Source organism: Sarcophilus harrisii, chromosome 2, assembly GCF_902635505.1.
Source record: "Sarcophilus harrisii chromosome 2, mSarHar1.11, whole genome shotgun sequence".
Classification (NCBI taxonomy): Eukaryota; Metazoa; Chordata; class Mammalia; order Dasyuromorphia; family Dasyuridae; genus Sarcophilus; species Sarcophilus harrisii.
The window spans coordinates 39,293,909-39,310,417 of NC_045427.1; the positions used below are offsets into that span (position 1 = coordinate 39,293,909).

The 16,509-nt window shown below is 37.7% G+C and overlaps 1 protein-coding gene across 1 annotated transcript in view; it reads right to left on the minus strand.

Annotated features, from left to right (window-relative positions):
* GLG1 (golgi glycoprotein 1) overlaps positions 1 to 16,509 on the minus strand; it is a 145,321-nt gene that overhangs the window by 76,093 nt on the left and 52,719 nt on the right. The window lies entirely within an intron of this gene.

Genomic DNA, 16,509 nt, shown 5'->3' on the forward strand with positions numbered 1-16,509 from the left:
CCTAAATGAAATTAGGGTTTAGTTAAGGTCTAGTGGCAGGTTTGGGGTACAGGGAGTCAAACAGAGTTCCCCTGAAACCCCCTTAGATTCGGCACAAGGATACGGCGGTATATGAGGTCTAGAAGTAGCGCGGATTCCCAATAAAAGCATTTATTGGCCCAGAGAGCTAGATTAATAAAAGAGGTTTATTATTGAGTTTAGAAGTAGGAGATAGGTGAAGGTAGAGATAAGGAGGGCACTGGACAGAGGGTCCAGTGGACAGAGGGTCCTCACATGGTGACCATGTTTGGAATCTCTGCAAAGAGGGGTTCCCAGTGTGGTCCTTTTAAGTCAGAGACTTAGCTCGAGGGGCTTTGGGGTGTAGCCCCAAAGTTGGTCCAGATCCGGGTGGGGCTGGGACAGGTCCGGACCTTCTATTGGAATTCAAAGGGACCAGGATTTGTGAGTCAAAGGGTAATTTACATTAGCTAGGGGGGTTGGGAATCAAAGATTGGAATCTTTCCTGCATCAAAGCCACAATTAGAATTGTATGGGACTTATCATCCGCCACAATAAAAGGCTGCAGGTCTTGGAATCATAGCTATTGAAATCAAAAGAACTAGAGTTTGTGACCAAAACTGTCATATCCAGCAAAATTATCTATAATATTGAATGAGAAAAAAATGGACATTCAGCGAACTTGCAGATTTTCAGGACTTTCTATCAAACAAACCTGAACTTTAACAGAAAATTTAACATAAATAACAGCCAATATCAAAGATCAATTTCAAGGAACTCAACATAGACAAATAGTTGTTTTTGTTTTTTAACATGGGAAATGTATAGCACATGTTTAAGATCGACATCAACAATAACATAGCTCAAAGAAAGACTGGGGCAGAATTAAGGTAAAAAATAGCCAACGCCATACAAATGAGGTACAAAGGAAGAATAAATAGACACAAAGGCATTAGAGCGAGAAGAAGGGCTTGTAGTTCTGAAAGCTTACATCAGGAATGAATTCAATAAGCAACACTGGGAGAGCACCCTCCAAAAACTATAAAGAAATAAGGGGGAGAATGGGAATGGGGAAGTAAAGGGTATGGAGAAGAAGACAAGGGAGGGATGGGGGGAGGGAGAGAAGGGAGGAGGTTAAGTAATAGCAAGACAAGAGGCAGAATTAAAACAAAGTCAGCACAGATAAGAAAGAATGTGTATTTGTCTATATCTACATATGTATATATAAATATCTTTTCTTAACTACAGCTTGTTTGAGGAGGGGAAGAGGAGGAAGAAAAGGGGGAAAAAGAATAAAGTAAAAAGACACACAGCAGAGAACAAAAGAATAATTTACAAGAAAGTAAAGATGACACTCATGAATATAATATCTTCTTTCTTGATCTGGTAATTTGTTTGTTATTTATTTTGAATCCTCCCCGATGTTCTGCTGGACATATGACAATGCTCTTTTTTGTTTTATTTCATTTTGTTTGTCTTCCTTTTCTGTTTTTCTTACACTGCTGCTACAAATAAAATAAAGTTTTGGGAAAAAAGTAATAATAGTGGTAAATCTTGCTTATTTCTGAATTAAATGAGAAGAGAATAGATAAAGAAAGCCCCAACAGACCTGATTTTATGTTCACCTCTTCTCCCTCCTTCCCTAATTTGCGGAATGACAAGGAATCCATGCGGGCAAGGAGGCATGGTCGGGAGGCGATGAGTCCCCTCCTGATGTGGGCAAGTCCTACGGACAGAGAGGGGGGACCCAGAAAAACGCTGGGGAGGCAGACACAGGACTCGGCAACTCCTGGGGAGGGACTTCAGGAGCCCCGGTCCGTCAGACTCAGCCGCAGGGGAGGCTCTGGAGCTCCTTTCCCAGGCCCTGGACCTTGCCGGTGCGCTAGCTCCAGATGCCCGCTCCTCCCCTAACGCCTGCCAGTCCCCCTTAGCCAGCTAAGGCTCCTGGAGCGGGCTCTGGCGCTCCCAGGTGTGGGCCCCGCGAGCAGCCTCGCCCCCCACCAGGCACCTGCCCGGGCTTGCTTGCTTCCTCCCTCCCTCGGGGCTGCTCTGCCCCCTGCCCCCAGGGGGCACTGGGCTAAGGGGCTTCCTCCGGGCCTTCAGAACCAAAGCGGCGCCCCGGTTCCATCCCGGGCTTGAGCTGGAAGTAACTTCAGAGCCCATTTACAAAGCTCTGAGCGCGCAGCCACCTCGCCAGGGCCTCGGGCAGCGTTACGCCAAGCCCACGGGCTCTGCCCTAAGCACACAGCCGCCTTCTCCTGTACCGCGGCGGAACTAGTCATTCCTCAAAATGCATGAAGAGCGCAAGAAGATGGGGGGGGGGGGGGGGGGGGGGGGGGGGGGGGGTTCGGGGGGGGGGGGGGGGGGGGGGGGGGCTGGCGATGGAAGAGTGGAGGTGGAAGCCGAATAAAAACACCTGGGATCCCCTGCAGAGAGAGGACCGAATACAAACAAAACCGGCGGAGAGGCGAGAGGGTGGGCCAAGGCCTGAACCTCAGGGGGCGTCCCGGGCTGAGGGGGCCTGGAGGAGGGGTCAGAGAGTCAGGAAAAGAACATGAAGAGAACCGGGAAGAGCCAGAATGTCCAAAAGTCCCCGGGTAAAGCCCAAGGTGCAGGAAGCCGGCGGCAAGGGAGGGGAAGAGGAAGAAGGGAGAAAAGGCCAGAGAGAGCCAGTCTGGTTTATAGCATAATTTAAGGGCTGCAAGCACTACTTCCACTGCATTTTCTATCATTTCCCCCAGGCTTCAAGCGCTACCGTTTTCCGTACGAATTTTACTGTCCGACTCTATAAATTATCCCTGTCGTAGTTTAGCAAGTTTAAACTCATGGGTTGATTTACATGTTTTTACTACGGTGACACAGCCCAACCATTAACAATGGATACACCTGCAATTATTTGATTAAGGTTTTTTTTAAAGGTTTTGTAATTGTGATTCTATAAGTACTAAGATTGTCTTAGAGGAGTAACTTGTTATACATTATGTAATTGTCATGAAGTGAATTTCCTTTTCTTCAAGATTTTATTGCTGCTATATAGAAATGCTGGTGATATAGGGCATCATCTTGATTTATAGTACTTTTTTTGAGTCAGCAAAGTCCTGGGTGGGAATTTTACTTCCAACATGTCAGTCACCAATTCTTTATGCCTCAGTTTTCCCATCTGTAAAATGGGAATATTAACCTCAAAGTGTTATGACATTATGAAGTGCAAATGAGATGTTATGTAAAGTCTTCTGTAATTTTATAATTCTTAAAAGCACAATGCAAAGGGCAACTGTTATTCCCTCAAGTATGAAACAAGGCAGCCAAACTCTCCATGCCATCTTTTCTAGACAGGTTAGATTCAAAAAATCTAGGAAAATATGAATTAATTTTTTAAAATGTATTGATTATAATTGCTTTTGCTTCAAGGCATTTTAAAAAAGCTCCTTGTTTGCAAATTATTATGATTCCTTACCCCCTCATCTTAATGATTCCAGGTAGAGTAGAGCCAAATAGATCTGTTTTAGAATGAAATAATTGAAAAGGAGTCTAAATGCCCTCAAATAAACCAACCTTTCAGTAGCTAAGGAGAACATTGATTTCCCTAAGGTGCATGTACTAATAATTTTGGAAGGAGAGTCTGAAGGCTTTGTCTAAGCTAAGCGTTCCAAAAGTCTTCTCAAGTTCTATTGTTATTTATTTGCTAAATATCTACAATGACACCTACTATCTCAATCAGCAAAATTCATAGTCCCTCTTGATGTCCCCTAAATTCCTTAAACAAGTTCATTTTACTAAGAGATATTAAACTCAATTAGATAACAGATTTCATTTATAGACTACCCAAAGGATAAATTATCTACAAATTTTCAAATATATTAAGCTATACTGTGCTTTAAAAAACTTAAAAATTAAGTGACAATGAATCTCTATGACACATTAAGAATCAGTCAAACAAACTAAGAAGAAAGAAAATGTAAAACACCTCACTGGAACAACAGCCAACCTGGAAAATAGACCCAGAAAAGACAATTTAAAATTGTCTTTTTGAAAATTTTTTTAAAATTGTACTATGTGAATGCCATGAACAACAACAAAAAAAAAGAACCTGGATGGCTTTCTTCAAGAGACCATCAAGGAAAACTGCCCTAATATTTTAGAAACAGAGATTGAAAGAATCCAGTGATTATCTTTGGAAAGAGGTCCCACTAGGAAAACCCCAAGGAACATTGTGGTAAAACTCAAAAACTACAATCTCAAGGAAAAAATATGCAAGCCAGATAAAAACAATTCAAATATCAAGGAGCAACAGTCGAGATTACCAAGAATCTGGCAGCTTCTAAAATAAAGAATTGGAGGGCTTGGAATACCATATTCCAGAAGGCAAAGGACCTGGAACTACAACCAAGAATACACTACCCAGCAAGACTGAGAGAGCATCATCTTTCAGGGGAGGTGATGGATCTTCAATGAAGTAAGAGATTTTCAGAAAATTTAATTTTCAAATACAGGACTCAAGAGAAGCAAGAGATAAACAGGGCAAAAATATATATTATTTTAAGGCTAAACTGTTTACATCCCTACATGTGAAAATGAGATCTCTAACTCTTGAGAACTATATCTGAATCTTTATCAATCCTCCAACTGCTGGGAGCTTATTCATTAAGACTACAGTATATTCTCATTGAAATAATTAAATCATTTCTGAACTCCAAAGAGGTAAGAAAAAGAAACACCAAATAAAGTATGAGACAGCTGATAAAAATACAACCTTTCTATCCCAGCAAAACTTCTCTTTCTTTCCCATTAGCAAGTCAAAACAGAGTATCAATCCCCATAAATGAAATCCTCAGTATACTTTCCATTTGACTCCATGAATTATTTCTGGTGTTTGCACTCAAGAGGCCACACATTAACTACAAACAACTCTGAGATTCTCCCCACCCCATTCCCTGCTCTGACAAAGGAAGCAAGGAAAGAAGAAATGAAGAGGGAGGAAGGATCACTAAGGACAAAGAGTATAGGGTCCCAAATCTAGATTTAATCCACCCCATTTCACAGCTGAAAAAACTGAGGCTGGGGCAGCATCTGGCTTCTTGCCTCATAGCTCGTGGAATATGTTAAAAAGAAGTAAAGAAGAAGTCAGAGACCCAGGTTCGAACTCTGACACTTTCTCTGGGCCTCAGTGTCTCCATCTGTAAAATTATAAGGCTGAAAGGAGAAGGTCCAAGTTCCACTGCCAGCCTCAACTGTGATCTCAGGCTTCCATGGTGTATCAGAGCCAGGCAGCTCTCTTGCTGCCTCCTAATATCACAAAAGAAATCGGATCAATAATTCCAAGTCTGCTGATCCCAGAAATGCTTCATTTCTCTAAAGAGAAATCTGTATGATTCCTTAGCCTTAGACTTACGTGCCCCCAGGTACCCTCTGCCTCCATCTCTGCTTATTGGGGAAAGGAGGTTAGTGCAGCTGATATTCCTCTCCCCTCCCCACCCCCCCAACTTGCTTACCTAGATAAAGGCATCCTTGTCCATTCATCCTAAGATACTTAGGGTCTAAAGTATTTTCAGGGAGAGACAGTGAGATGACTGCTTCCTTTGGAGTTCCTATCATCTTGTCTTACCCCTTTATTTAAAGTGTAACATTCTCCTCAAGGCCCTTCAATTACCAGAATCTAACAGTATGAATTATTTAGGAGGTGGGCTTAGCAGAAAGGTTCCTCTGCTGATTGAGGAAGTGTTATCAGTTTAAGGATATTGATACCAGAGCCTACAGAGTACACAGGAAAAAGCCCAGCAGGTTGTCCCATAATGTGTCTTAGAAGCAATGGCTGGAAGAAGACCAGATTTTTACTTTATAAGAGGAGAACTAACCAATAAAAGGTGAGTTCTTTGAAGAAGAAACCACTGTCAGTTTCCTCCTCACAGCCCCTGGGCCTGGCACAGGAAATGTTAAAAACTCATGCCACAAAACCCAGGAAGAGAAGGTTAGTTCTGACAAAATGAGCTGGTTTTCTTTGCTATCCCACCTGTTGTTTCACAATCTAAATAAATAACACCCATACTGGGGAAATAGAGCACATTACAATTCAAATAAAAATACTGACAATTACGATTTATCCTTTTTTGTACATGGCATGAAGAATCAAAATACCAAATAATAAAATAGGCAAATAAAAAAATGGGGGCAGATAAAGCTTTGTTTTGGGAGGCAGTATAGTTAAGTTAAAAAAAAAAAAATAGGGGCAGCCAGGCGGTATAGCAGATAAAACACGGGGTTTGGAATCAGGAAAGTTCATCTTCCCGCATTCAAATCTGACTTCAGATACTTACTAGCCATACGACCTTGGGTAAGTCATGACACCCCATTTGCCTCAATTTCCCCATCTGTAAAATGAGCTGGAGAAGGAAATGGCCAGCTATGCCAATGTCTTTGCCAAAAAAAAAAATCCAAATGGGATTTGGATACGACTAAGCAACAATGGTTTTGTTTTTGCACACAGCATGGTTAAACAAAACAAAACAGAAGACCTGGGATAAAATCTTTCCTACTTGTGGGTTGCTAGAGACTTCTTCCAGCCTCTAAGAAGCAGATACTCCATCTAGACTTAAGCAGCTTTTCATAATATATTCCATATTGTCCTTGAAGAAGCTGGAAAGATGTAGATCAATCAATAACTCAACTAGATAGATACAGAGATGATTTTATGGCTAGACTCAATGTTAATGTAACACAGGTTCCCATAGAGTGCTGAGCACTGTTCTTGTTGACTGAGCCAAGAATAACATTTAAAACACCCCCCTCCCCAAACAAAAATAAAAACAAAACTAGGGGGCAAGTAAGGAATTATTTCTACCATTCGAATCTCTACATTAGTAACAGATAGTTCAAAAGCAATTACTACCATAATGTCTAAAGTGCATGGAATCCATATTTAGCCAAACTCTTGGCATAAGCAAAATATCCTGAGTTTGAAATTATTCAGCAAAATAGGAATGAAAGAATATTCTCAGAAAAGAACAGTTAAAAATTACTTTTTCAGCAAATTATGTTAGCACAGCTAAATGCAAATGTACTTTGTAAAAATGAGTGAGACCAGGTGAAGCTTTCTCAAAGAGTCTATGACATATGTGCAGACAGAGGTCTGCACAGCAGGAAGATGGGTCCTTGGGCCCAGGTTGCAGGAAGTCATATGCTCTCAAAGATTAAAGGTCTCTAAAGGTCAGACTCTAGGGTAACTTCAGAAAATGAGTGACCCACAGGAAGCAGACATTGCTTGGAAGGTGACCAATGGTTAATGATGATTACTTCCTTTCTAGTGCACCCAATTAAAAGACTTGGCTCTTTTGCTATTTAACCAGCTTTACTACTTCCTGTTGGTCACGTCAGGGGCATGTTGGGAGCTGAGATGTGTCCCAGGTGTGCTGCACCTCTCCCTGCAAGGACTAAATAAATGCTTTCTCTTTGTACCTGAAGATGTCTCTGATTAGTTAATTTGGGAAGGGAGTCTATACCCATCCCACACAAAAAGAATTTACTGCTGATTCTGACCATATTTGAATTTATTTAAGTTCCTCACATCGTGTAAACACTACAAGGTCAGACTAAGATAGCTTTGCTTAGCTTTCCAAGGTCCCAAGAGTCCTGGTAAACTGTTCAAAGGCAGGCTTGCTAAATAAGCAGCCATGGGCTTTGTTGTACTAAGATCAAGAAATTGCACTTGAGAAAGGTTTTTTGCCCACAGATGGCAACCAATATATTCCTACAACTAGATTACACAATAGTTGACTACCTAAGATGGCAAATCTTGAATGTCACCAATCCTGGCTATCATATCAAGATCAATGATTTTTATTAAAATAGCTAAAAGACAGATAGGTATACGAATCTGTGCAACCTTGCATTGCCAGCAAATATAAAGTAATGGTAAAGGTTCTACAGATTTAATTACTATGCTTCCAAATTTAACTCTGCTATGATTTTTATTTACAAAGTTTTTAAGTGCTAAAAATTATAACAGGATCTGGAAAATGTCATCAACTTAATTGCTTTGAATTGAGAGGCAATGTGGAATCTAGTATCTAATAAGAGCTGACATTTATGTTAAGGGAAGTGGGGGGGGGGGGGAGGGAGAAAGCCAACATCTTTAAAAAGGAAGCACAAAAATTTACTGAAGAAAACAACTCCTTAATAATAAATTTGATGAAATGGAAATAAATACACACACACACACACACACACACACACAAGAAAATAACTTAAAAAACGGAATTGGTCAAATGGAAAAAAAAAATCCACTGAACAAAATGACTCCTTTAAGTACAACTGGTCAAATGCAAAAGGAGATAAAAAAGCTAGCTTAAAAAAACAAATCACTAAAAATTAGAATAGGATAAATGAAGTGAATGACTTTTCACACACATACATACATGAACACACAAATACATATACATCTACAAGACATCAAGAAAGTAAACCATAAAGCATTCAGATGTAAATCTTTGCATATCCCAAAATCAGTATTAAAGGAAGCAATAAATACTCTGCCTTAGGGCACCGCCATTTAGAAGTGGGGCAGTTCAAAAACCAAGGGAGCCTGAGAACTTTCTTGTCAAAAATAATGAGTTTAAATTGTTCTTCCTTGTTTTCACTTGCTCATCTATAAAATGGGGAAACTACTCTGCTCATCCCCTAGCCAGAAGGGTATAAACATCCAGATGGAAAGAATGTTAAAGAGAACAGTGTCATGAAAACACATTATTTAAGAAGAAATGATAGTGTCCAATGCTCAAAGACAGAAACCTCAAGAAGACTGAGAAATGCAATTACAAAAGAGAACTTGGAGAGAGATTAGGTGATTTATGTTTGTAGTCTCCAGGATCCAGGCTCTCATAAAAGCATTTTCTCCAAAGGTTTTCCCAGGTAGGATGGTGTAGTGGAAAGAGCACAGCTAGGAAATGCCTGAGACTGAGCAGGAAGAGGAGTCTTACTGACTTCAGGTCCAGGGTTTTGTGCATACCATCATCTGGCTGACCAAAGAAGGGACCCTCCAAGTCATGATGCAGTATAAAAGCCAAAATGTTTTCTGGGCCGGATTCCTGTTGTACAGATATAGGAGCATAACTGTCCACTGGTTTAGTTCTGAAGCTTTCAATTCTGATTCCTATGCTACCACTTATTTGTTATGTATTTCATAACATAACTTCCAGGAATGTTCTTAATTAATCAATCAAAACATTCATTAATCACTCCATCTATACTAACCATTATACATTAAAAAAGAAGCCAAAGACAGTCCCCCTGCCCTCAAGCAGCTCACAATCTTTTGGGGTATCTACATGCAAAGAAATCTATACAAAGAAAGCCACATGGCAGCCTAAACAGTAAACAATTAACAGTGGGAAAGCACCAAAATTGAGAGGGATTTGTGAAGGTTTCCAATGAAAGGTGGGATTTTAGGTGAGACTTAAGGAAACCAGGGAGATCAGCGGGCAGAGAGGAGGAGGAGAAAGCATGAGGACAGCCAGAGATTAGGTATCAATGCATCAGGACTAGAAAGGGGGAGAGGAACAGGTGATGAAGGGCTTGGCTTTCTTAATCCAGGCTCTCATAAAAGCATTTTCTCCAAAGGTTTTCCCCGATAGGATGGTGTAGTGGAAAGAGCACAGGCTCTTGGGTTGGAAGTCCTCAGTAACACATCTAATGTCTAGGACCATATTGTTCTTTATCATTACATTAAGGCTGATCACATCTGTTGGAATCTTTTACAAACTGTTAAGCCATTGGAGTTAATTTAATCTTAGAAAAAGTTATTTTGGGCCAGAACTTGAAAGAAGGTACTAAGTGGAACTGATAGAACAATGCTTGTGTTCACACCTTTAGAGAGCTCATAAGTATCTAAGTACTCAATGGAGTTCACACATGTAGGGGTAGTCCGAATTCATACCTCCCTTGTTCTTTGGGCCAGAGAGCACTCTGGGAGATAACCCAGAATCCCTCTCCCTCCAGAAGGTGGAGTTAACCTTTCAGAGATCACATAAATATAGGGAGCTTTTGAAGCTTGTTTTTTAGTTCTTCTTGTGGGACTTAGGAGAGAGAGACTCTGGAAGAAAGCCTACAAGCCCTATCTTCGAGGCAAGAGAGATCCATTGCATCTTCCAACTTGGTGCTGGCTGGAGGCTGAAGAAAGCAGAGGCAGAAGCCAAGGACAAAGCTGCAAGATCTCTTGGAGCTAGGCAGAGAGATAGGCCTCAACTAACCGGGCTAATTTGGAAGGAGAAATAAACGTTTGCATTTTTACCAGCTGGCTGCGATTTTGGAGTAATTATTTCAACTGAGACTAAAGCTGCCTCCAGAAAAACATGTAAAATCCATGCCAAATAAAAGGCTATGATTCCATTTCTGTTTCATTTACATCCCTGCTAGGAATCAGAATGTCAGTGCTGACAATTTACATCAACCTCAGAGTATACAGTTATGAAAATGTTTCCCTTAATCATGGGACATTTAATTGTTTTTTGATAAAATCAAAAGCATCTTTGAGGTCAGATAATTAGTATTCTGACAGCATTGACGGACCAAGTTTCTCTTAAACTTCTGGTTCTGAGTATACTATAATTAAAATAGACAGAAAAATCCAAAACCTGAAAATCAAACCACAGTATTTGTAAATGAAGCCAACTCTCCCTCTCATTGTAAAAGCATTTGCTTAAAGGTAACCAAGTTAACAGAATCTGAACTCATTTTCAAATTTTATTTCTTTTATCCACAATGCCACAGATTAATCTACAGTATTAACTATTTCTCTGGTAAAGGCCTGGACTCCAATAATTTCTATCTTTAAACTCTTCTCAGAAATAATATTAAAAATTAAGGTGCTTAATGAAAAAAATTCTCTGATTAGTAAGAAAAACCCAAAATCTAACAGCATTTTTCCTTTTAAGATAAATAAAATAAGTCTATTTGGGTTTCAGTAAACATGTTTGGGATAGGAAACTCTTGTCTTTCTCCCTTTTATAATTAACAGAATGAAAGCACAGTAACCGTTACAGTCAATATTTCAGCAAACTCTCCCAACTTCCTTTATTTCTTCATACACATATATTCATCCTAGAAACTTGTATTTCTACAACAAACTGTGCGTTTGTATAATCCACATCAGATTGCTTGTTTTCTTGGGGATGGGGAAGGTAAGGAAAAGAGGGAGAAAAAAAATTTTCCCCCCAAGTCAAAAACTTACAGAAGTGAATATTGAAAACTATCTTTACATGTGATTAGGAAAAAAAATACTATTAACAAACTTTGTGCATGTATGTTCAGACTTTTGTATGATTTTAGAGAAATAAGTTCTTGATACTGAGTGAAATGAGCAGGACCAGGAGATCATTATATACTTCAACAACAATACTATATGATGACCAGTTCTGATGGACCAGGCCATCCTCAGCAACGAGATCAACCAAATCATTTCCAATGGAGCAGTAATGAACTGAACCAGCTATGCCCAGAAAAAGAACTCTGGGAGATGACTAAAAACCATTACATTGAATTCCCAATCCCTATATTTATGCACACCTGCATTTTTGATTTCCTTCACAAGCTAATTGTACAATATTTCAGAGTCTGATTCTTTTTGTACAGCAAAATAACGTTTTGGTCATGTATACTTATTGTGTATCTAATTTATATTTTAATATATTTAACATCTACTGGTCATCCTGCCATCTGGGGGAGGGGGTGGGGGGTAAGAGGTGAAAAATTGGAACAAGAGGTTTGGCAATTGTTAATGCTGTAAAGTTACCCATGCATATATTCTGTAAATAAAAGGCTATTTAAAAAAAAAAGAGAGAGAGAGAGAGAGAGAGAAATAAGTTCTGCTACCTTTTCCTTTTTATTCCCCTAATACCTGAATAACTCTGCTCAGTCTTCCCACCAAATCATATTCTCTAACCATTGGTGACTTACAGGGGCTTCTTTCCTTCTGTCTACTATTTTACTTGATTTCATTAGCTGCCATGGATTTAATGATCATCTCTCTGTGACAGTGATTCTCAAATCTACTAATCCTACCCCAAAATCTCTGCTGAACGTCCATCTGTCTCCAACTGTCTTTCAGAGTTCTCAACTGAAAATCTGGGAGATAACTTAAAATCAATGGATCCAAAACAGGAATCACTCTTGTCTGTCTTGAAAGGATTAACATTTTGGAGTCAACTTTATGAATGATATTGGCCTTTAGTTTTCCTCTCTTGTTATCTTTTCCTGGGTCAGGTATTAGAGATTCTATTTGTCTCAAAAAAGGATTCAATGTTTTCTATTTTTTTTCCCCTGAGGTAATTGGGGTTAAGTGACTTGCCTAAGAAGTGTTAAATGTCTGAGACCAGATTTGAACTCGGGTCATCCTGACTTTAGGGCTAGTGCTCTATCCATTGCACCACCTAGCTGACCCTATTTTCTAAATTTTTGAGAATAATAAGAACTAATAAGTATGGATATTGATTGTTTTTTAAAAGTTTCATGATGTATGATGCTTTTAGTATCATATGCTATTGGTCAGTTTGATAATTACACTATATTTTTTGTATATATTTATAAATCTGTACCCAACTGAAGCTATACATTATACATAATTTTATATGAGGAAGATAAATGTTTGCAATATGGTTACTTTGGGCATTTTAATAGGAATTCTATATAGAGAGCTGAACTTATTTTGAAAAATACAAGGTAAACACTAATATTTTAATAGGGACGGCAATTGAAACTAGCAAATTCATAACTAATGGTTATTCAAAAACACTATTGATGGAAATCTTTTAACTACATGTAGTTAACTACTAACTATTACTACTACATTTAACTACTACTAATACATTTTTCATGATTTAATAAAAAAAAAAAGTTTAAGAGTAAAAAAAAAGATTTTTCTTTTATAAAACTATCTCTTTCCATTTCTAAGATTGAATCATTTAGGATATCTTGTGACATTCTGGAAGTTTTATGTTTTTGAGGATACTGTTGTCTTTTGCATTATCAGTTTTGATAGCATATAAATGCACATAATTTGTTCTGTTTTTATTTCTTTGGGTTTTGCTGTGATTTCACTCCGGTCACTATTTCACTGATTTGATTTCCTGCCTTTTTAAAATCAGATTAGCTGAGAGCTTATACATTTTATTACCTTTTTTGAAAAATTAGAATTTAATTTTATCATTTTGATGGGGCTTTTCTCTTTATCTCTTCTGTGCTTATTTTAGTTTTCTTGATGGCTTTCTAATTTTTAAAATGCATTTTCAGTTCGTTAATCATATTTTTCTATTTCATTAATGTATACTTTTAGGGGATATGACGTTTTAACCCTTAGAATTTAGTATGTTTTTTCATCATTATAATTTTTCACATAATTATTGTTTCTATGACTTGTTATTTGACCCATTCATGATTAAGATAGCATTAAGTCTCCATTTGGGTCTGTCTTTTGTTTATGGCCCCTGAATCAATGACTATTTCCTAACATTATGGTTTGTAAATGATGTATAAATTGTCTTTTTATACCTATTAAATATATGCTCCAATTCATGGTCAATTTCTGTAAACATGGTGCTGAAAAATACGTGGTTTTTTTTAATGCAATTAGCTCCATTCCGCCCTCCCCACCCCCTCCCCCCCTTTAATCTGTTCGGCTTATCCAAAACTGAGACACAATAAAGTCTTTTGTTACTATTGTGTTACTATGTCCTCTTGTAGCTCAATTAATGTTATGTTGACTACGTTGACCTTAGTTAGGTTCAGCATAATGTAGTTTCCTTGTTTATCCCTTTTCATTTTTGAATGTTTGGTTTTGCTTTGTCATGATAGCATGATAACGATTTGTACTTTTTTGGCTTCGAAAGAATAAGTTTTTTTCGGTTTTATTTGTGTAAATCTTTGCTTTTAAAATGTTTCTTGTAAGCAAGAGTTTTTAGCTTTTTGTTTTCTTATTGAATCTGAATCTTTTCCTTATTGGTCTGTTTATGTTTTAATTGAGTTACATTTGTATTTTCCTCCATTTATTTCTAATATTGGGTTTTCTCAAGTTAAGAGGTTTGGTTTTTTCCCTTCTATTCTAAATACAGTATTATATCTCTTCAATTATTTCAGTTCAATCTTTTTAAAAGTGGTCCCATTCCTATCAATTTGTACAAAAATATTTATGGCATCTCCTTTTATAGTGGCAAAGATTTGGATTCCCATCAACTGGGAAATGGTGAAGAAGTTGTGATAAATGATTGTGATGGAACACTATTGTACTATAAGAAATGATGAGAATGCTTCCAGAAAAACTTGGAGATTTATATGAACTGATGCAAAGTGAAATGAGCAGAACCAGAACACTGTACATAATAAGAATAATATTGTACAATGATCAATTCTGAATGTTGATTCTCAGCAATACAAAAATCCAAGACGATTTTGAAGAACTAATGATGAAAAAGGCTATCCATTTCCAGAAAAATAACTGTGGATAGACTGAAGTGGATTATGTTTTATTTTTGCTGTGGTGGCTTTCTTGTGTGAGGGGGAATATTTTCTTTCATATTATTTATATGGAAATATACTTTGCATCCCTGCATATGTATAACCTATATCAAATTGTCTACCATTTTAGAGGGGGCAGAGATAAAAAGGGAAGAAGACAATTTGGAAGTAAAAACTTTATTTTTAAATTTTATTTTGTTTAAAAAAAAAAAGTAAGAAAAAAAAAAGAATAACAGGAAAGGAATACAAAACAAAAGAGATACTGTCATGTGCCCAGCAGAACATCAGGAAAGTATTGAAATATATAACAAAAAACTACCAGTTTAAGAAAGTATACAGATATCGATATCTATATATATGCAGAAGAAATTATATTCATTGGTGTCCATCTTTACTTTCTTGTAAATTGTTCTTGTTTTCTGCTGCACACCTTACCTTTATTGGTATTTTCCCACCTTTTGCCCCCCCCCCCATCCCCAACCAGACTATAATTATGAAAGGATATATTTATGTATACATATATATAGAAATACATAAATACCATATATAGCCCTGCCCCTCTTTGTCTCTTCCCCCCCCCCCTCCAATTTCTCTTCTATCTGATGATTCTTTGCCTTAATTCTTCTCCATAACTTGTCTTGCTACTATTTAACCTCTCTCCACCCATGGATTCCTTCCTTGTTTTATTCTCTCACTCTTTGCTTCCCTTTCCCCAATCCCTCCCCCTTATTTCTTTATATATTTTGCAGGGTGCTATCCCATTCCAGATAATAGGTTTTTAGAACTATAAGCCCTCCTCCTCCATCTAAGGCCTCTGTGTCTATTCTTCTTCTGTACCTCATTTGTATGACATGATTGCCATTTTTACCTTGATTCTGACATAGTCTTACCCTATTGTTGATGTCAATCTTAAACATATGCTATATAGTTCCCATGTAAAAAACCAATTTGTCCATATTGAGTTCCTTAAAACTGATCTTTGATACTGGCTGTTTTATGTTAAAACCTATTAAATTCAGGTTTGATTAATAGAAAGTCCTGAAAACCTACAAGTTCACTAATGTCCATTTTTTCTCATTCAATATTATAGATAAGTTTGCTGGATATGTCAGTTTTGGTCACAGCCCATAACTAGTTCTTTTGGTTTCAGTAGATATGATTCCAGGACCTTCAGCTTTTTATTGTGGCTGATGATAAGTCCTGTACAATTGTAGCTCCAGTATATTTGAATTTTTTTGTTTGTTTCTTGCAAAAATTTCTCTCTGATCTAGAGATTTCAAAATTTGGCAATAATGTTCCTATGTATTTTCCACAAAGGTTCTCCTTGAGGTGTTGATAGTGGATTTTTTTTTTCTATTTCTACTTTTCTCTCATGTTCTATCACTCCAGGAAAATTTTCTTGGATCATTTCTTTCATTATTGTGTCGAGATTCTTTTTTGGTCACAACTTTCAGTCCAATTATTCTTGTATTTTCTCTTCTTGATCTGTTCTTCGATCTGTCATTTTTCTTATGTTTCACATTCTGTTCTATTTTTTCATTCTTTAGAATCTGTTTTGTTATTTCTTAGTCTTTCATAGCTTCACTAGCTTCCTCTTGCCCAATTCTAATTTTCAGAGAGTTATTTTCATCTTTAAGATTGTATTTCCTTTTCTAACTGGTTAACTTTTTTTCATAATAATCTTGTTTTTAATTATTTAATGTGGCTATTTAGTTCTATTTTTCTTCTAAGTCAAATAGATTCCCCCCCCCCCTCTCTCCTTTCCTTCAATTGGTCCTATTAATCCCCGCCCCCCCCCATTTCATTTTTGCACCCCTTTCCAGAAAGAGTTTTTCCTCTCTTCGATATCTATCCTCTTTTTCTACTCTGGGCTCTCATTTTCTGATTTATGGTCCTTAAAATTATTGAGTTCCTCTTTATTCTTCATGGAATCAAAACTTTTGAAGGGTCTTCCCTTCTAAGTAGACTCTGCCACTGCCTTCAGATTCCTCCTTTACATTGTGCTTCATTCCC